Raw genomic sequence first — 21,431 nt, 5'->3', positions numbered from 1 at the left:
CACTTGTTCGGGGCTCTTCGGCGGTTGAGCGCGCACACGCGCGGTTCATGATTTCCGCAGAGGCGGCAACCGCTCACCGAGATTCTCCCACTCAACGTACGCACTTATCGCAACGTACCCTGCTGCCGTCTCAAATATTCGAAAGTACACTAATTATAATCCTGCAAGACCTGAACGTATAAGACCAAGGGCAATCTGGGCGTTGTTACTTTACAATGCTATAGGTCATCGTGTGACTAATAGAGTGTTACCGCCAAAGTTGCACCTCCACTTGACATTTTACTTTCTACTTTGACCTTCACTTTTGATTGCAGATAGAGTATCACGTGTTCCCTCTCATAGTTGACAGCGTCGTCGACTCGGTAGCGTCGTCATTTATTCGCTTCGAAACCATGTTTGCCCATCCCTAAACATCGCTAATCAAACCAAACCAATAAAAACGACGCTTTCGCAGTGTTAAACTTCAGCATTTTGTTTTCAAATGGGGAATCACTGCGCGTGAGCTTGCGCGTTCAACACATAGTAGACCTAAGAATCTCGAAATTTTGCAGCGAAAGATACACTGCGCTACCCTTCGCGCATTTCGCAGTGCCTAAGAAAGAATGGCAGTGCGCATGCGCGAAGACCGTTTTTCGCCTCAGTGAGGCTTGTGTTCCTGGTTGCGCCCGCCACAGAGGATATCGGCCTTCCAGCATATGCGCGCGCTGCATGCCGCAAAGAGGAGGAGAAGGGTAATCCGCCTTTTGCGCAAGTTTTCTGCGCATGCGCGAAGTCGTAGCGGCGACCGATGGAAACACATTGAGAGGCGTCGACGGCGTTTCTCGGCGCCGCCAGTGCACGGGGGCTGGTGGCACCGGGCGGCACGGTGGCCGTCACAGGCTTGGCAAAGCGATGCCAACCACATCTGCCGCGTATGGTTGCCACTCTCTAAGCGCGCCAAGATGCAAGACGCGGTTTTTCAGGTTTCCTTCGCCGAGCCGCGGCCAACAACGACGTGAAGCTACAATTAGGGCCACCAAGCGTCAAAATGTGAATGGCCGACCTTAGCTACCTACTGCGTACTCTCGACTGTGCGAAAAACACTTCGTTACAGGTATGTATGCATCTAAAGGAAATGTGCATAATGAAAAGTATCTACCGGAGCTTGCAACCAAGCCTGTAACCCACCAGTGATAGCCGCAATGAGCATTTTGTTCGGCGCGTCTGATGGCGATGTATTTTGTCGTTTGTTTTTTTCATGTGCGAAAGGGCCGGGTAGCGCAGATATCACAGGTGGCTGTGTGCGCTAGACCGTAATATTTAGCATGTTTTATCGCGACTGCCGCCTGACTAAAAAGAAAATAAAAATTGGGCGTTTGTTGTGATGCACCGCCGTTCGCGAGCCAAGTGGTTGAGCTGGTCATGAGGCTCGCGAACGGCAGTGCATTAAAACGTCGTATTTTTTTTTCTTGTTAGGCAGTTACGATAAAACATGATAAATATTACGGCCTAGCGCACACAGCCGCATGTGTTATCTAAGCTACCTAGCCCTTTCGCACATAAAGAAAAGAAAGGACAAAATACACCGCCTTCAGGCCCCGGCGCAACTAAAGCAATCACGCACCGAAAAAATCCTCATTGCAGCTATCCCTGGGGCGCTACAGCCTGGGTGAAAACTCCAGTAGGTACTTTTCATCATGCATATTTCGTTTAGATGCATACATACCTGTAGTATATCTGTGTTTTTGCCGCTGGAGCATATGACGCACTTGACACTCTTGCACAACGGACAGTGTTTTTTTTTTAAATTAAAGGCTCGCCTTCGTGCACGCCAAAGCATCCGGATTTTGTTCCTTTGGTGTACGCAATCAGATTCACTTCGTTAGGGAGCTTGATAATCGTCGTCTACGTCCAACCGTTTGCAACGGCAAGGAAACCGCCCGGCACAATAAATGAGTCTCCTGGAGGGTTCATGCTCGTTCACTTGCAGAGTGGATCGCTCTGGATGTAGAACAGGGTTGGTTCCTGACCGAGATGCGCATCCGATATGTAGGAGATTCACATGTGTCACCAAGTTGTTGATTCCGCAGAAATCGCGGCGGAGGCAGAAATGAACGTTGGAGATCCTTTCACAACAGAATGACCATTCTCTGCGCACCGAGAACCTTTTCACCACTGCGACCACATCTGTTCTGACTCCTGAGGCCAGAAACCGGCTACAGCTCTGAATCATCCATTGCCAGAAAAATGCAGCGCGTTTCCTGCAGGTGTGCATTCCGGCCGGGACAATGCCCTTTTCACGGGGTGTGTATATGTGCCTCTCTGCCGATCTTTGTGGATGAAATCCTATCGCTGTACGGTTGTAGATAACGCGAGGAGGAAGCGACGCCCATGGCACCATGCCGGCGCCGCGGTGACCGCATTGTGTTCGGTAACTCGAGACACCCCGCGCATATGCGCCGCTCAAAGTCACAGGAGACGATTCCACTTAGCTCTGGAGCATCAACAAACCCCTGGCTGCTTTGCCCTTTGAGATCCCTCTCTCTCTCTCTCTCTGCCCCCCGCTCTCCTGTTGCCGAAAACCTGCACGCTGAGAGCGTCTCATTCTGTCACGTCGAACACGGCCCGCGCTACACGCTCTTACAATACGAAGATAGTGTATGCGTACGTGCGTTATGAGTGGATTGTGAAAACGCTCTACGTTCCCCCATACTGCGTGAACATGATATGCTGCAATCACTGCCACTACTTTCCGCTCCGAGGCCAAAAAAGGGGGGAAGCTTTCGCTTTCTACCAGCGTCGGCGTGGCCATTTCGTATGGTGTGCTTTCGCGTCGTCTGCTACACTGCCGCTTAATGTGTTTCCCGCCCGCTCCCGCATGATGGCGCCACATCCTCGCGGAAAAGGCGGATTTCCACATAACTCATGAGAGCGCCGCTGTGGAGAGCTGAGTTAGTGGAGCAGGAGAACGTCTGCCTGCATCGCATGCTCAGGGTTTAAAAGTGGATTCTGCCTAGGACCCCCCCACCCCTGTGGTGCGGAAGGCCTTGTCTGGGGTCGCCGTAGGATGATGATGGTCGCTGGTTGATGTCTGTACCCTCACAGGAGAACTGCAGCTGGTTCATCCCCCTTTCTATATGACATGGCAAGGTGACCCGACCGCGGCGGCTGCGTTTCGATGGAGGCGAAACGAAGTGGCGTCCGTGTGCTGTGCGATGTCAGCGCACGTTAAAGATCCCCAGGTGGTCGAAATTACTCCGTAGCCCTCCACTACGTCTCCTCTTTCTCTCTTTCCACTCTTATTCCCACCTTCCTCCCTTCCCTTACGGCGCGGTTAGGGTGTCCACAGAGCAAGTGTGACAGTTATTGCGCCTTTCCCTTCCTGTGAACCAATTTTAGACTCTGATGCGCTCAACAGATCGCTTGTTGTGTTGTAACACTCGGTCGTCCACAGGCTAAGATCTTGTTCGCTCCATATTCGGTTCCGCAGAACTGAACCAACGCCTCCTAAACTACTTAAGGCATGCGCCCCGTTTTGTGACGTCACCATTTCCCGGCCTACGAAGCGCGTTCCGCTGAATGCGTACTGGAACCCATGAAAATTCATGAAGTGGCTTAGAACGGCGGAGCTCGAGCGTCTCACTAGTTTTTCAACTTTTATTGCACACTGCACGTTTGTCGAGCCACTCGCTTCTGCACGGACTGTTATTCTCGCGCGCTTTCTGCAGAATGCAGGCTTCGTCTTTCGAAACGAGTGTTGTGTGCTATGCCTACAAGACGGGGAACAATAGTGTATTCGTTTCCAAAGGATGAGGCGGTCTAACAAGTGGCTTTATTTGTTTCTCCGAAACGATTTTGTACCTACTGCCAAGTACAAGGTACGAATTAATCTCTTCAACTGTTGACACAAATGTAATTGATGTGTAAAGAACCCCCAAAACCAATTACTAAAAATTGTTCCATCCATCAATATTAGGTAGTATTCCGTTGGTCCTGGTCTTTGTGGGGCTGGGACAGGTAGGTCACCTCCGCTTGCGGCGGGGGCTAGCCTGCCACCGAATTTTTATCGCTTGTAGGCCGTAATTGCACCCGCCACCGCTTCGGTGGTGGACGGCTATTGCGGCGCATCTTTCTCTCACTCTTCCTTTTTTTTCTTCTCTTCTGTCCGCACGAGGCAGCTGTGGTGGCTCAGCTGCCACCTTCCTCCCTTTCCTTACGGCACGGTTGAGGTGCCCACAGCAAACAAGTGAGACAGTTACCGCGCCTTGCCCTTCCTATAAATCAATCAGTGGCTCAGATAACCCGACCACGGCGGCTGCGTTTCGATGGAGGCGAAACGACGAGGCGTCCGTGTGCTGCGCGATGTCAGCGCACTTTAAAGAACCCCAGGTGGTGGAAAGCCCTCCACTACGGCTCCTCTTTGTTTCCACTTCCACTCCTACCTTCCTGCCTTTCCTTACGGCGCGGTTGAGATGTCCACAGAAAACAAGTGAGACATTTACCGCGCCTTTCCCCTCCTATAAATCAATCAGTGGCTCAGCTGCAGAGCCAATACGAGGCCCGTGTATTTTCTTTTCCTTCTTCACAACAACAGCGCATCGCCCTTTTACAATTGTAATGCAGGTGTGCGCCGTATGCTTCTAAGAATCCTGTCTCGAGCCTACTTGACGTACACCGATCCAACAAAATTGGATAAGTGTGCCAGAGTCCCACTAAGAGTGCTGCGTCCGCGTCTCAAATCAGTGGCCATTAAAATTCCCTGGCTGCACTTCTGATCTCAAAACAAGATGCCCTATCAGCGATGGACTCCCAAAAAACTTGCCGGGAGGCAGTCGAACAAACAGACAGACGCAGAATCTACGAAAACAATTAGACGGTCTCTAATTGATTTTTAGGAAGGGTAAGGCGCAGTAACTGTTCTGTGGATACCTCAACAGCGCCATAAGGGAAGGGAGGAAGGTGGAGTGAAAGTGGAAAGAGAAAAAGAGGAGCCATAGTGGAGGGCTGCGGAGTAATTTCGACCACTTGGGCATCTTAACGTGCGCCGACATCGCACAGCGCTTGGACGCCGCTTCGTTTCGCCTCCATCGAAACGCAGCCGCCGAGCTCGGGTTCGAACCCGAGTACTCCTGCACAGTAGTAGTCGGGGGTCTTACCACAGCACCACTCCGGCGGGGCAGACGGTCTCATACGTCTCTTAAGAAGAGAACTGAGAAAGCCTGCCGTTCGTCTACTGTCATTTGCTTTTCATCATTTGTCTCTTATCGGCGTTCGTCGCAGTGCTACATATGAATATAATTAGTTTATAGGAAATAAGCAGCGCAATATTTGTCACACTTTTTCCGGAAAATGTGAGTCCGGACAGTGCACTATCGCTCCTGTTACGTGGCCGTTCTTTGTGCGCATTCGAATGTTGGATTTCAGATGGCGAAGGCCACAGAGCACTCTACACCGATGGTTTCTAAACATCCTTCAATGATTTGAATGGATGGTAGAAGAAACAGTTGCATTGCATCATTGCGCATCAATATGCATACCGCATGCAGATATAATAGAAGTTGCACAAAGATACCTGAAATGGCTGAATTCATGGAACGGGGAAGTGAAGAACAAACTACACCTAGTGAAACCATTTATGAGAAGAATTGAAATCATGTAGTCACCAAGAGCGCTTCATCGAAGTAGTTTTACGTCGCTTCAATATCAGTCAATCTCATTTAACACAAAACTTCATTTTCCTGATTTTCGCCCGCGTTCTAGATTCCCTATTTCTGACTTACCGCTCGGCTCTGACCTGAGGCCTTCCGCGAACCTGGCGGGCTCGGCTTTCTTGTGCTTGTTCGCTACTGGCTGCCGCAGGGCCCTGGGGATCGGGTCCCTCTTTCTTGGAATTGCATCTGGCGGACAAAAGAAATGCTGGGTTACATATGCAGTACCAACATGAGCGTGGGCATCACCAGAGCGCCCTGTTGTTATAGCAAAGAGGCCGCTATCCCTGCTAAAGTGGCGCTTTTTAGAACGCAGTTCTTAGACAACCGTTCCAAGCTTTGAGCGGTTTCTGGTAGGCGGGAATCTTGTAGTGCATTACTCAGTGGCAGATGAGAGCGCTTTGATTGTAGAACACTTAAAGCGGAGCGCGCGCTGTCACGTGATGCTATTTAAAGTTCGCGGGCTTTCTTTCTTGATGAACAAAACCGGCTACGCTATAGGGCTGCATTGTCGGAAATACGTACTAACGAGGCAAGACCATTTTCGCGGAGCTCGCCGACATTCCTACGCCCGAGCATTTCAAGAAATAGTTTGAATAAGTTAGTGCCCACCCGTCAATGAAGCAGGCGGACGAATAAAATATCTGTTTGCAATTTACTTAACTAATAACAATATTTGATTAATGTTCGTATATTCGGCAGTCCAGCCTGAACGTAATAACGTTTGCAGAAAAAAAAATGAAATTGAAAGCTGACGGAAAAAAGGTTGTTTTTCTTCCATCAAGGAAGAACACCCAGGATAGGCCACGCCGATGTCGTATCTTCATGCTGTGTAGTCTTGCCTTACCGTGTGAGCGGACCACGACCGCTCGAGGTGGGGCGTCCCGCGCTGGCCGCGTCGGCTCTTCCGTTATCAGCTCCCTGGTTGCCCCAGCTGCATCACGCCAACACACAGAGCGCTATGGCGCATCACATGAGCCAGCACATACACGGGGTGTTTCGTCTAATTATGACCTAGTTTAAAGCGCACGCTCATAAGAACGCAGAGGCTTAATGTCATAGAAGAAGCAGGTTTAGAGGTGAGCATAGCCGAAATTCTTAGCCCGCGCCTGGCTCGGCCCAATGTCGGGACCGGAGATCCGGCTTGAGCGGACGCAAATGGAGCCTGAGCCCGGCTGGTCCTGTGCTTAAATTTAAGACCAGGGCCCGTCTCGGCCTGCTATAACTGAGTTGACTTCCGCAGCAGGAATTCAAAGAAAGATTGGGTGAGCGGCGTATTTACTTTTCCAAAACTGTGCAAACTCGAACATGAGCAAGAGGTTGATTCTGTGGCCTTGTACTCGGTGAGCTCATCCAGCTCACCGTGTGCCATACATGTGTGCTTTCACGGCACCGGCAAGGGGCTACCACTGCAATATCGGCGCCGAGATACAAGAAGCAAATGAAGCCCCACTAATGTTTCGAATAGGTGCGATATGAAGCTTTTAAGCAGACTATGTCGCGGCCAGAAGCAAGCCACAACAGTCACTCGTGAGAGACGACAGCGTGGCGCGAATCTCGAAACGGATACCTAACCATTAGCACTAGTGTTACGGAAGGAGGAAATCCGGAAACACTGAAATCAACAGCCTCCGAGCGGTTTTTCTACTTGGTCAATGAGGAATAGCAAGCAGTGGTGGTAATATGACTTGTTTGGAAAAAGATCCTTTCACAGGGAGTGCGCTTGGGGTAAAGCAGGATTAAGGGCGAGATCGAAAGAACCCCTGGTAGCCGAAATTTCCGGAGACTCAAAGCCGAAGTCTCAAAGCGTGAGTCCCGTTGGGACATTAAAGTACATAAGCTGAACCGAGCTTCACTATATTGATTACTTTAATGCAGACTGCTTCGCGATAGGTTCCTCCATTCCTAGTTTCAGCAGCACGGTTATCACCTTGAGAGGACCATTGCGTCCCATCCGGCCACGCACTGATGCCATGTGGGAGGCCATGTGAAGCACCACCTCCACAGGTTCCTCTCTGCTTCAAACACATTCCTTCGATATATTCACCAGCGCTAATTATTGAAATTCATTCACTGCCATACACATTTCCCCAGCCTATTGACGAGCATAGCAGTGCCTGTTTTTACGGTATCAATCTGTTGCACGCTTATAAGATTGTTTTTTTTCTGGGGGTCCTTACCTCTCTTGTCAAAGTTTATGTATGCTTACGTAATAAATTTTTGGTCCCTCTCATAACACTTATGTTACGCAATAGCGACAAAGCGTACATTCAGTAAACTCTTCGTTAACAAAAACTTAAGCTGTCAAACCACTTGTTGTTCTTTTGGAAGAGAAATATGCCCAGAATTGATCATAAATGATACACTGCCTGATATTGCCCATAGTCCCAGACTAGTACCCCCTTCGTGCTGTTTCCCCTCTGAATGCAACCTCACACTGAAACCGTTTTCTAAAAGGCTGGAACTGCACAAAGGCATAATACACGGGTTCCTGGTCATGATACACTGGTTCCTGCGGGTGCAAAGGCCACAGAGCATTCTACACCGATGGTTCCTAAACACCCTTCAATGATTTGAATGGAATAGTACAAGAGAAACCAGAAGAAACAGTTGCATTGCATCATTGCGCAATAATATGCATACCGCATGCAGATATAATAGAAGATGTACAAAGATACCTGAAAGAGAAATGGCTGAATTCATGGAACGGGGAAGTGAAGAACAAACTACAGCTAGTGAAACCATTTATGAGAAGAATTGAAATCATGTAGTCACCAAGAGCGCTTCATCGAAGTAGTTTTACGTCGCTTCAATATCGGTCAATCTCATTTAACGCAAAACATCAATTTCCTGATTTTCGCCCGAGTTCTAGAGTACCAATTTCTGACTTACCGCTCGGATCTGGCCTGAGGCCTTCCGCAAACCTGGCGGGCTTGGCTTTCTTGTGCTTGTTTGCTACTAGCTGCCGCAGGGCCCTGGGGATCGGGCCCCTCCTTCTTGGAACTGCATCAGGCGGAAAAGAGAAATGCTGGGTTACATATGCAGTACCAACATGAGCGTGGGCATTACCAGAGCACCCTGTTGCCATAGCAAAGAGGCCGCTATCCCTGCTAAAGTGGCGCCTTATAAAACGCAGTTCTTAGGCAGCCGTTCCAAGCCTTGGGCGGTGTACGAGGCCATTTACCTTGAGGAGTCGCCGTAGTCGTAACGATAGGCGTAACTGCGCAGTAGGCTGTTATAGGGTGGCCCTGGCGGGGGGGGGGGGGGGGGGGGAGGCATTTTAATTACAGATGGCACTGGCCAATCTCAGGCGTATGATTTCACACAGCCTGCTGCTACCCGCTGCGATCATTCGGTACAGAGACGTATCAGATGAGATGCGTCCTGCGTACCCAGGTTGTGAACGTAGCACCACCAGCCGCTTGCCACTGGCCCCGGTTAGTAGGCGGCAGAGGTGGGAGTTGGAAATTCTGTTCCCACATTTAGGGGTGATGGAGGGAGTTGATTTGCAGCAGGTCGCTTAGTCACTTAGGGGGGGGGGGGGAGGGGCATGCTCGATAGGAATGTGCTGCCAAGCGGCAAAGGACTGCAGGTCTGCTACCACGAAAGATAGTGACCACGCCATTCATGCGTTCTCAGTAGATGTGCAACACCTGCATTTTAAACTGCCTCATGGTTTGTAACTAAACGCCGTGCACGAATGCAGAAGGTTGGTCAGATATTTAGGGGAAACCCAGAGGCGGAGTAGATGTGTAATAATAAGGCACTAAGTACTTATTGACGTCCACCCCCCCCAAGCGAAGCAATATAAAGTCGAACCTCGTTAGAGCGAAGTAGTATGGGGAGCAAAAATTTGTTCCTTATATCCGATATTTGTTACAGAAATGCGCCCGAAACTCCTGTAAATACGTTTGCCGATAAGAAGAAACAAAACGCGTACTAATGTGGACAATACAAAGGTGCGAAAACGCGCAATTTTGTAATTAAAAGCTTGGTGTAAACATGAAATCTCATTTTGTGTTCTATAATGGACAGCAGAAATGAATACTAAGAAGGGATGTTGCTTCCGCGTACAATTTGCGCGACGGAGCCAGCAGACTCGGGGACAATAGCGCGCGCTTGCACGGGCCGGCGGGTGGCAGATGCATGGCAGGGGCTCACGCTATGAGGAATTAATGGTGATGACATGCCAGTCACATGCCTGTCAGCCCTTGCACGGTGGACTCAAGCAGCGAGTGCGGCGGCGACGCTCGAGTCCGACCATGTCCGTTCTTGGCCTCGGTGATCATCGAGCAGAGGTGGGATATAGGAGGCCAAAGGCCGTTGTTGCTAATTTTTGTCGCCACCGGTAGATGACGCGGCACGCAAACTCCTGGGCGATATAAACACACTTCTGTGGCGGCCGATCCGATTGATTGAAAACGTTTTTGCCTTTTCAATACGAAATAACTCCTTTGTTATAACCAATCCAGCATCAAATTTTGAAATTGTTCTTTACAGAAAGAACTGCCAAAGATATAAACCGTAGACCCACCAAACTTTGATTTTAGTTCCTATTAGTCGATAATTCGTTGCATCCGTGTTCGTTATTGTGAGCTTTGACTTAGTTATTTGTAAACGCGGCTTTTCAAAGTTAGCAGGATTTTGCACCTTTTATCCTTTTGCCGATGTCGACCTATATATTGTGAAATTAGTCCGCCTTGAAAAGGAGGGGCCATATATTGGTTCCTGCATTGCCTTATGTACTACCTCTCTTTAATCTGACTGAAGAAGTTCATGAAACAAAAGTGACAGTATAAAATTAGCGAGGATTTGTAGACACCTCGATAACTTTCTGATTTTCTTCAAACGTGACTAGAATTCATTTGCATCCAAAGCAAAATGCTTAGCCGGAACTTTGCGCATTAGCTTCGGCTTTCCTTCCAGTCATACCTGCTGGGCCTACGAACCACACAATAGAAAGCTTCTGTTACCTTCTAATTCAGCTCTTTCCAAACTGCAGGGCCGAAACAGCAATAGCAAGTCTCATCCAACCCAACAAACAGGATAGAACTGGCAGGCCTGTCAAAGCTAATCAATACATGTTAAATGTCTCACATAAGGAAGTATGTGGCTAAAATCGAACGTGATCTAAATAACGGTGGAAGCCTCAAAGCGGTGAGAAGGAAATTATCCATCGGCAAAAAACAAATATTTGCTTTAAAGTACAAGGCGGCATGCCATTGCTGATATGGGCACGATAACCAGAGTATCGAAGTGGATCTATATAGACCTATACATAGACATAATAAGAAAATTATGATATTGGCAGCAGCGAATGTTAATCGAACGCTCCGCTAGCAACGAAGGACGAGGTCACGAAAACTTTTAAAGCTATGATAATGGCTGGGCGGGATCAGGTAACTACAGATTCATTGAAGGACGGTGAGAATATTGCGCTAGAAAAAGTGGCCACAATGTATGAGCAATGTCTCATGACAATCTTGGTGGAACAGTAGAGTTATTTGAATTGATAAGTAAGAGGACGCTAACAACTTAAAACTTTCAGACGAATCAGGTAACTATCCGTCTCGTACAACGTATTTACTAAGGGAATCATTAACAAAATCAGGGGAAATTTAGACATCAAGAAACCAAATGATCATGCAGGATTTCGGAAAGGGCACATTGCCGTCGATGATATCGATACCAAGTGATACAAAACAGACCGGAATGTGAGAAGTCCCTGTGCATAGCATTCATTTCTTAAAAAAAAAAAAAGAAAAAACCATTCACTCGCAGTCGAAAAATCAGCAGGTTGAAGGCATTGCAAAATCAGGCCGCTGATGAGCCATATGTGAAAATACTGGAAGGTATGTATAGTGGCGGCATGGTGTAGTTCTCTATAAAGAAAGTAATAAAATTCCCATAAAAATGCGTTAGGCAAGGAGGCGCAATCTTCCCAGTACATTTACAGCTTGCTTAGAGGAATTATTCTGAAATGGGAGCAGTTAGGGATATGGGTTGATGGAGATTATTCAAGTAATCTGCGATTTGTTCATCATATTGCCTTGCTGCGTTACTTAGGAGACGAACAGCGAAGGATGAAAAATTTCATAGACAAAGTAAGCAGCCTTAAAATATTGTGCAGAAGAGTAAGACAATATTCAACCGTCTCGGAAAAGAAAATAAGTAGCGAAGCACTGGTAGTGATGGGCGAATATGCCTACTTCGAACAAATAGTAACCGCCGATCCGGACCACGAAAGGAAAACAACTAGGAAAATAAGATTAGGATGTAACGCATTTGGCACATGTTCACAGATTATGACTAGCAGTTTACCGGTATTGCTCAAGAGGAAAGTACATAACAACTGCATCTTACCGGTACTTACCTATAGGGGTGAAACATAAGGGTTAATGAAAACGGTTTTACTTAATTTGAGGGCGGTAGGCGTAACGTTAAGAGATCGGATGCTTGCAGAGCGGGACAGAGAAATAATTCGAAATAATGACATTCTAGTCAAAATGAAGAAGAAACTACCGTGGGTAGGACATGTAGTACGAAGAGAGGATAGCCGAAGGTTGCTAAGGGTAAAAAATTGGATCCGAATGGAAAGAAAGCAGCAGAGGGCGGAATACATTTATACTGGAAGTAGTAGGTGAATATGTCTACTTAGGACAGGTAGTAACCGCAGATCCGGACCATGAAAAGGAAATAACAAGAAGAATAAGATTGGGATGGAGCGCATTTGGCAAGCACTCGCAGATTATGACTAGCAGCTTACCGGTATCGCTCAAGAGGAAACTATACAACAGTTGCATCTTGCCTGTACTCACCTATGGGGCTGAAACGTGGAGGCTAACCAAGAGAGTTCTACTTAAGTTGAGGGCAACCCAGAGGGCTATGGAACGAAAAATGGTAGGCGTAACATTAAGAGATAGGAAGCGTGCAGAGTGGGTCAGAGAAATAACTCAAGTTAACGACATTCTAGTGGAAATTAAGAAGAAGAAATGGGCATGGGCAGGACATGTAGTGCGAAGAGAGGATAACCGATGGTCGCTTAGGGTAACAAACTGGATTCCAAGGGAAGGAAAGCGTAGCAGGGGGCGGCAGAAAGTTAGGTGGGCGGATGAGATTAAGAAGTTCGCAGGGGTCAAGTGGATGCAGCTAGCACAGAACCGGGTTAAGTGGAGAAATATGGGAGAGGCCTTCGCCCTGCAGTGGGTATAATCAGGCTGATGATGATGATGATGATGATGATGATGATGATGATGATTCTATCTCTGGGACACGCAGGCACATTCATACGGCTTGTTGAGCGGGGCTTTATGGCTCGTGCGGTATTTGCTCGTAATGAGATAACGAGTGTAAGCTAGAATATATGTATGATTTAACAGCGGCACGGATTAAGGGACTGGGAATGAGCGAGTTGCAAACTGCAGCACATACGCGGACTACACGCAAAGGAAGCCGCGGAAGGGAGTCTTCAAGACAGTCACGGCATGCCAATTACAGCATAACAGCAAACAGTGCCAATTACAGCATAACTGTATATGTGACAAAGTGAACTTACATGCGTCCTCGGATGTTTAAGGTCTCAAAGCGGTGGGACACTGCGTCCTCCCACGCAAACAGAGCGTCGGACATCCGCCGGAGCGCGCCTGGTTTGAGAAAAAAAGTCATTATTGCAACTTATCAGAGGGGTGCTAAACAAAAGGATAATTTACAATCGCGGGCACTCTTTAGACAAAAGTAGCTGCACAGCGCTGTTACTAGTTTCGGAGTGCAGCCTAACACAGTAGCGCAATTTTACAGGGGTTAATGTTCTAGTTTTGCGCTGCGACGAAAGTGGCGCTAGAATATTCATGTGGGGTTAAAATCATGACAAACAAGGTTCGCTCTGCTACAGATTTAGTGACGACATGGCCGCGACGGAAAGCATCAAAACTGTTGCATGAATAACATGTTATCGAACGAAGAGCAATGGAACCAAAGTACTCCGCCATGACTGCTCGTCCCATTCGTTTCTGCTGTCTTTATTTTCCCGCTGTCTATTTTTATAATGCCTGTCCCAGAATCAACACGTTTACGTAAGAGCAGAGACAGTAATCAGACCAAGCTGCTGGCGTCATACCGTGCATTTGTTTCTTTTCTTTTTGAAGAAAGTCAGACGGCTGCCACCTCCCATAGGGTTGCCCTTAGTGGCGAAAGGGTGCAGGATAGCACGAAATTTGAAAAGTGCACTGAACTTCCTTTAATCGACGTTTGCTGCGCCTATATGCCTATGCGCGCGAAATTTTAGGTTACACGTTTTTGGTACCACGTACGTAAACAGCCAATATGCTAGCGGCTATTAACGACCAACATTTTATCGCTTTGGAAATGGAGCCTGAGCTCTATACATTGCTAAAACTTCGATGTGTGAAGTTCGCCATGCGCGCAAGCCACGAGGAAGCGGAACATTTTCTAAAGCGGTGGTGCAGTTATAAGGAGACGCGATTTTTTGATAGCTTTCAAGGTACTTTCCGCTGCCACCTGCTACTCTCAGTCGTAGCATGCGACAGCTTGGATCTGCACGAGTAAGGTGACACCGTACGTTCACAGAGCGTGTCTCTATAATTTGGTAACATGATTAGCCCTCCAGCTGGAGGTATCCATGCTTGAAAGGGCTGTAGTTGAACACAACTGAAAGGCATGCAGTGTTGCGGTGCGCAAAAGGCGGAAGGCGGCTTGCTGGACGTACTGGGTTCTTCTTGAAGCTCGCCGTCTTGGAAACCCGCGTCCTCCGCGTGGCTGCAGCATGCTGGGGACCATCGATCGTCAATCTTTCTGCAAGAGAACGTGTAAGTACGAAGTATGGAGAGGTGTCACGTAGAGAAATGACAATTTCCCCTGCGCTCTGCCGTATGCACAATGCACCATATGGTAGGTACTGAACAAAATGCCGTCATACAAATGCGAATTACATAGCCATTGCAGGCAAAGGAAGCTACATGTGACCTGAGTCAGGCCTATATGCACAGTAATCAGTCCGGAGGCAGACACTGCTCGCCTTTTTCATGGCGGCACACAGAACCAAACCCACACCCAGGTCGCACCAGGGCGCCTAATTTCTGTGCCCGTAACCTTAGTCGACACCTCCACTATACAGTCTGGCTGATGACACACACGCACACTACCTTTGCGACCTCCAGATTGCCGAGACCGTCGCAGACTATTAGGCAGACAACTGAAAGGGAAACGGCTGGCTCTTTATTAATGAATTTTTTGGGGCGAACAGTCGACGAGTGCAAGGCAAACGTTGGGTTTCTTCCTGTTCTTTTTTTTAATGTTTATACTGTTGGCACAGACAGGAATTAGTCTTCTAGTGATTATCGGGATGAAGAACATTAAATGCAAAGCTGAAGGAAAAATAACACGCCGATGGTGGGAGTCGAACCCACGACCTCCGAATGTCGCGCCCAATGCTCTTCCAACTGAGCTACATCCACGGCTGTCCAACCTTCCGCTTGCTTGGGTATTTATGTTGACTACCCGAAACCTGTGAGGGTGTACCAGCGCCATCCTCATCGGCCGATAGGGATGAGGTTGGCGCTAGTGCACGCTCAAATGTTTCGGTTAGTTGGGTTCCTTATTGACAAAGAACTCTGCTGATAGTTCTCGTCTCCCAGGCAAACCTCAATAACACAATACATGCTCGTACTTCCGTAAAGCATATGCCTCATTTGGCCTAAAATAACTATTGTTCTCTAAACTAGCCTCGCTAGCTAGGGTTCTAGTAATAAAGGTTGCCAAGGTCAGTTCGCAGTGGCGGTCTGCTCGGAGCCACAAGATTCTTAGCACCCTTTGCTGCGTTGCAAGTCTGACCGCCACCGTGGCCTGTTGCTTTGCAACCGCTGGGGACTGAGGTCCTAGGGCTTCTTGGAGTATTCATAAGAGTTTGTGGTGAAATACTACACCAAGGTAGCCAATCTTTTTCTGGTGAGGAAGTGCTTTTCCAGAGGTGTGCACCGGATTGCTCGCACCCCAAACCTGTGTAAGCAGTTTCATCGGCACGCGGATGATTTTTTTCCTTTATCCTAAACAAGAACCCCTCTCACGCAGTCTAGCAGAATATTACATATCTCGACAACAAATGTAAATAATAATAATTGGTTCAGGGAGGGAAAGGCGCAGTATCTCTCACACTTGTTTCTGTGAACACTTGAACAGCACCGTAGAGGAAGGGAGGATGGTGGGAGGGAAGGATAGAGAGAAAGAAGTCATAGTGGAGAGCTACGGAGTAGTTCCGACCACCTGGAGATCTTTAACGTGCGCTGACATCGCACTCCACACGACCGCATCTTCGTTTCGTTCCTATCGAAACGCAGCCGCCGAGGTCGGCTTCGAACCCGGTATCATACAGAGCGTAGAGCCGACCGAGCCCGGCAACTCCACAAACGTTTTACTGGTCGCCCCGACGTTATATACACAGATGCCTCCCACCACCCCCTTCACCCCGCTATGGTTGCGGCTGCATTGGCGCCGCACCACCTGCAGCGTTCTCAACGCTGCAACTGGTACCACCGCGGAAGAGGTTGCAATCCGGTTAGCTCTGACCGGCCCCTCCCCCAAAGTAGTCGTTAGCGATTCCCAACAGGCAGTTCGTAACTTCGATGCAGGTCGTATATCCCGACAGGCGCACGCTATACTCCGATATTCCCCTTACCGTCTACACCTCGATTTCTCATATGGGCCCCAGTCCATGAGGCGCTCAGCGGGAACGCACAGGCGCATGCTGTAGCCCCGAGAACTCAGCTACCGTTCGGAGCACCCTCCTCAGCCTGCGGCTTGCTCTGACACTCCCCAAGGATCTCATTTACGCCTGGTTACATACACAGACATCCTCCCGCATTATCGGCTCGAACGGTGTCTATACCCACTACACATTGGGAACTATCCCGGCGCGAGGCCGTCCATAGGCGCAAAATACAGGGTTTTGAATATTTGGGGGCTGGGATTTAAAAAATTCCTATGCAAAATCTACTAACCCATTCGATCTGAAATAACGTTCACAAAGTAGCAAAATATAGTCTACGTTATCTGATAAGTGATTCAACATCGGTACTTGCCTAGATTTCTTGAAATCGAGAAAAAACTGCTCTCGGTGGCGTGCACAATTTTCGCAGAAGAGAGTCGAAATGCTATTTTAACATGATGCGTCATCTGTCGAGCAGTGAGACAAGCTCCATCCCGGCCGTTGGCGCGCTTGCCTCACTGCCGGCAGATGACGCACCATGTTAAAATAGCTTTTCGACTCTCTTCTGCGAAAATTGTGTACGCCACCGAGAGCAGTTTTTTCTCGATTTCGAAAAATCTAGGCAAGTACCGATGTTGAATCACTTATCAGATAACGTAGACGATATTTTGCTACTTTGTGAACGTTATTTCAGCTCGAATGGTGTAGTAGATTTTGCATAGGAATGTTTTAAATCCCAGCCCCCAAATATTCAAAACCCTGTACAAACAGCAACCTTTCCAAACCCATGGATATATAGCAAAATTTTCCCAAATGTTATTGCACCTAGTTGCAAACACTGCTCAGAACCGGCCACTTTCATTCCCATGGTGTGGACATGTACACGGCACAACACAGACAATACAGCTACAGTGGATGCGTGGGAGACCCTCCTGCGTACCAACGAGCTCGCCAAACAGCGCCAGCTCATTTTGCGCGCATTGGAGACCGCAGAGTCCCAAGGGATCCCTGCTGACCTTCTCTAAGCAGTGCAACCAGTCTTTGGGCTGGTTCCCCTTCTGTGGGATTAAATAAAGAGCTTATAATCATCATCATCATATCCGGGAACTCTGGCACAGTAATCGGGCGTCTTACCACTGCACGACCCCGGCGGCGCGCGCCCAAATCTCACGCACGAGATTTTGTTCTATGCGCCTAGAAAGGCTTCCACCCTAACATATCAAGAGCTTACGCTGTTAGGAAAAACGAGTGCTACTGTGGAGGGCTGCGGCGTAATATATGACCACCTGGGGATCTCTGGCATGTACTGCCTTCGCACAGCCCATGGACGCGTCTCAGTTTCTCCTCCATCGAAACGCAGCCGGCGGAGGTTGGGCTCGAAGCAGGATACTATGGTTCAGTAGCCGGGCGTCTTGTCCACTGCGCTAGAGCGGCGGGGCGTTCCTTTCATCTCTTATTGCACGGCTGAGGTCAGCGTTACTGAGATTGTTCAAACATCGGCGGAGAAGTAAGAAATTTTTGGGCTTAACAATTCATGAGTCAGGAACTGGAACTACATGGCTGTCTGGCGCTAAAAAACAGGCGTTACAGACACTGGGTTTAATTAGACGCATTGCTCCAAAAATGGGCGGCGCTCGCTCAGATGTTGCGAGACAGCTGGTGAGGGCAGTTGTGCAACCGCGCCTTGTTTATCAAGCCCAATTTCAGCATTTGACAAGGGCACAATGGGATCGACTTGAGGCTATAAATCGAGAGGCAATGAGGGTCATCACCTGCCTCCCTCGCATTACACCAGTCGTGGCGCTCCAAGAAAACGCACAACTAAACACAATAGATGAACTTGTGCAACAACGACATGATGCACGCAAGCTTGTGCAACAACGACATGATGCACGCAAGCTTAAGGCCACACTCTCACGCAACGTGCGATCTGAAGGCTTATGCTTCGAAACATTCAATACTACCACCGCCACTGCCAGTTCTTCCTCCTTGGAGTCTTGTACAGCTGAGCGATAACAAGCCAACTGATTTACGCCGACCAAGAACACAGGAAACGGCGTCGTCACTTCGCGACCGAATTATGGAACAAGACGCCCGCTTGCCACATGGTTCCATTATAATTTACGTCGACGCAAGTATCAAAGCCTGTGAAGTGATAACAGCAGTTTACTGTCCTAGCAAATCTTCATTGAACAAGACGTCAACTTTTCAATTAAAGGAACCTCCATCTTCTTTTTGTGCGGAACTGCTTGCAGTGCAAGAGGCGCTTCGCTCTGTGACCGCCATTCCCATGCTTCCCACGGCCCATATTATCATGCGTACAGATGCTCTCCAGGTGACAAAGCTACTTAGACGAGTTAGTAGTAGCCCGGAAATCTGCCAGAACATACACAGCCTAGCAGCTCGCATACCAAATCCAATTAGTATTGAATGGACCCCGCGTGACCTTTTAAGTGCTCAAAGCCAAGTAGATTCTGCTACCCGCCTTTCAAACTCAACATCGACATCGCCAAACCTGATAAAATTGGACAATGCCACCCTGCTTTTAACAAGAAAGGAGCACATCCGGCGCCATACACGTGCTCTTATACCTCCGTGTACGGTAAGCCTCCCCCGCGGTCTAACCCGTGCAGAGGAGGTGGCGCTTCGGAGGATTCGAGTTGGGGTGGCCCTAACACCAGCAGTGATCCGAAAGTGGCCACAATTTCGGTATTTATATCCACACCCTGGGTGCCCCATCTGCAAGTCAAGAAATATAGAAGCTGACATCCATCACCTACTGTGGGATTGTCCAGCGTTGAAGCCAACGCGGATCCGGCACCTGGTGGCAGCTGGCCCCTCCCCCCATAATCCGCAGTCATATGCTGTTTGGACACTGGGACCGCATCATCGTTCACTCCTCGATTTCATTGCATCAGCCAACCTTTTTTCATTTATTTGACCACACCGTTCATCCATCATAACATTCCTTTTATGCCCTGAGGCAATAAACTTCGGAAAAAAAAGTAAGAAATTTACATTGTTATTCAATGTGTGTGCGCTTTGTTTCACCTTGGTATGATTTCAAAGTCATTGAATTGAAGCCAAGCGACATTTTGAGTTAAAATGAATTAGTAGGGCTATCGATGTAAAAGTAGGCCGCAGGCGTTGTTTATGTTAAGCAACCTCACCGAAAAGTATGGCGACTGCTTTGGCATCTATGCACTGATGCGTTGAAGTCAAGTGCAGCTTAGTGCAACAAATCAGCGCTTAATCAAATGATCGATTATCTGTGCTCTCATCTGCAGAGTGAGACTGTTTCAAGCATTTCCTTCAAACAACGAACTTGAACATTCTCGGGAGTTGTAATTTTGTAAACTACAGCCGGTTAAATAACGAAATGGTGCATAAAAGTCTCAGTTCACGCAGCATTTCAGGCAAGGTCCCACCCTAGGTGGCTCGATGATCATGGGCGCTCAGATACTGAGCCGGAGCAATGGTTTCGATCCCAAGCGCGACAGTAGCGTTTGGGTGAGTGTCAACGCCAGATGCCCGTGCTACAGCGACCGCGCATGTTAAATAACCTAAGGTAGCCGAAATTATCTCCAGCCCATCACTGCGGTGTTCCTCACAACCCGAATAACTTTCGGACGTCACACCCCGCAAACCAAAACTAATCTTGTATACCACAGCGAAAAAAGAAGCCTCAGTAGGCTGGCTAAATTATCGACCAGAGTTTTCTTATTGTGAGCATACACAGCAATGTGAAATTCGCAGCCTGATAACAGAGACAGCACGCCGTAAACGCCGGCCCGCTGCGAGGCCGTATTTCACGCCTAGCCGCGCATTTCAAATTTTTTCAGCTTACTTGGCATGCGTCGAGATTATTGTCGGAGTAGATCTTGACGGCGACATCTTGTTGGCGGAACCATTTGGCGTCCAACACGCAGGCGTAGCTCCTCGTTGCGCGCTGAGCGTAGCAGCCAGCGCAGGTGACGTGGCCGCTGAGGAATAAAATGAGGCAATAGCGCCGGTATCCACTACGTAACAGGGGCTCAGGAAGCAAGTCAACCGCCATTCTATGTCATTGCCTAAGCCATTTAAGATACTATCAGCGTCCCATGTCGCCACCGCCAAAGGCAACCGATTCTCAAAAGAGGCTGAAGACGCTGGGCTGCGCATGCGTCTTTATATACCAAGCCAGAATTAACTTTCGATGCCGTGAGCAGCCCAAGAAACTATCGGCTTCTCAGCCTCAAAGATCACCAGACACTGCTCTAGAGACAGTAGTTTCGAGTCCCAATTCAAGAGCTCTCAATCAGCACATCAACTCCCAGGCGACGCCCTGGAACGCTGGCGCGTGCTATCGCGGCGCACGTGGAGAAAGTGAACACTCAGCTCAGTAAGTGCTATATTGCCACACGGCTGACCATCTTCTGGCGCCACCAAGTGGTCAAATGTCTTGGCACGTGGCTAAGCGTCATTCTGGTCTCTCTCGAGTTTCGCTTGATTAAAAAGGGCCAGCTCGGTTGTTGTGCTGCTTGGTACGTGTGTTGGTGACATTTGGTGGATTGTGCAGGATAAGATCCCATGTACGTTGCCAGCGAAGACGTCAGTGACGCTGCTTATCAACGCGTGGACGCAACTCCTGTCGATAAAGCCAGCCGTCGCCTTTGAGGCCTATAACCTGAGTTTGAACCGCTGTCCACCCTGCTACGAACCATGACATCCACGATGAGCAGCCAGACAATTCAGCCTTCCAGCAACGCCCCACTGTTGCTCCTTCTCGCACCGCGATCACCGCCATCCTTTCATGGTGACCGGTTAGAGGATGTGGAAGACTGGTTGGCCAGTTTTGACAATGTGGCTGCATTTAACCAATGGGATGACGAGCGGAAGCTAATGAGTACTTCGGGCTGCAAGACTCGGCCAAGACGTGGTTTGAAAACCACGAGGCGACCTTTGTCAACTGGGCAGCCTTTCGCCGTGAGTTGCTTACAACATTCAGTTCGAGTGCGCGCAAAGAAAACGCAGAGATTGCAATT

This window comes from Amblyomma maculatum, chromosome 3, assembly GCF_055883805.1.
Source record: "Amblyomma maculatum isolate TAMU_Amacu chromosome 3, ASM5588380v1, whole genome shotgun sequence".
NCBI classification, from domain to species: domain Eukaryota; kingdom Metazoa; phylum Arthropoda; class Arachnida; order Ixodida; family Ixodidae; genus Amblyomma; species Amblyomma maculatum.
Note: the sequence above shows the minus strand (reverse complement) of the source record.